This window comes from Saccostrea cucullata, unplaced genomic scaffold (genome assembly GCF_032062105.1).
Source record: "Saccostrea cucullata isolate Sc308-1 unplaced genomic scaffold, CSIRO_AGI_Scuc_v1 ctg7093, whole genome shotgun sequence".
Lineage (NCBI taxonomy): Eukaryota > Metazoa > Mollusca > Bivalvia > Ostreida > Ostreidae > Saccostrea > Saccostrea cuccullata.
The window spans coordinates 9,290-10,616 of record NW_026927649.1 but is presented as its reverse complement, the minus strand read 5'-3'; positions in this window follow the sequence as shown (position 1 = coordinate 10,616).

Sequence of the window (1,327 nt, the reverse complement as noted above, 5' to 3'; positions counted from 1 at the left end):
CGTACGGTTCAAATATTCAAAATGGAGGATATCAATATATAAGCTGTCATATCATTGGTTGACCAATCACAGCCATCGTTAAATGTCCGCCATTGTAACTAAATATAAGTTGTTTACTTCTAAAACGCGAGGACATGTTCTGTCAAAACAGAATGCTTATAGATATGAGCTAATAGTTTCTGAATTAGTGCATTAAAAATCACAAGAAATATACCGTTGGAAACCTCTCAAAAAGATCTATATGATATTTTAAAAAGTTTAAAAATCGGTCTAGAAATGAACCATATAGGACGTTTTACATACATCAAAGGATATACATCGAAGATCAAAGAGATCTAAAGAGTACCGTACTAACCGCAAGATTGCAGATTGTTATGATAAAGTATTTGCTTCAGTAAAGAATCAAAATATTGCATTTTGGCCCCTCTAGGCCCCTAATTTGAGGGGCCAGCCCCTTTTTCTTGATATCAAAAGAAAGATCTTTTAAATTTGAATACATTTTGTGCAACAATTACTCAGAAATTGCTTTTTGTTTCCGAGATATGTAGAAAAGAAATATTTAGGAGCCAGCCCTCAAAGTCCTTAATGGGGCCATTTAGGAAAAATTCAAAGGTTGCATATTGTTTAGAACATTATTCTGAACATCTTTTGTTCAATATTGCTTTTCAAAATATTTCTCCATTTCAAGATACGAAGCGTCAAAGATTGAGCATTCTGGCCCCTTGTGGCCCCTAATTACGTAACATATGATCACAACATTATTATATATAGTTGCTGATTGTTAAGATAAACATATTTGCTTCAGTAATGAATAACAAAATATTGATCATTAAAGAGATATAGATTAAAGACTTTTGGCCCCCCTAGGCCCCTAATTTGAGGGGCCAGTCCCTTTTTCTTGATGTCAAAAGAAAGCTCTCATAAATTTGAATAATATTTGTTCAACAACTATTCAGAAATTCCTTTTCGTTTCCGAGATATGTATATAAGAAATATTTAGGGGCCAGCCCTCAAAGTCCTTAATGGGGTCATTTAGCAAAAATTCAAAGGTTGCATATTGTTTAGAACATTATTCTGAACATCTTTTGTTCAATATTGCTTTTCAAAATATTTCTCCATTTCGAGATACGAAGTGTCAAAGATTTAGCATTCTGGCCCCTTGTGGCCCCTAATTACGTAACATATGATCATAAAATTATAATATATGGTTGCATATTGTTAAAATAAACATATTTGCTTCAGTAATGTATAACAAAATATTTACCGTTTAAAAGATATTAAGAAAAGACTTTCTGGCCCTTTAAACCCTTAGTTAAAGGGGCCAGCC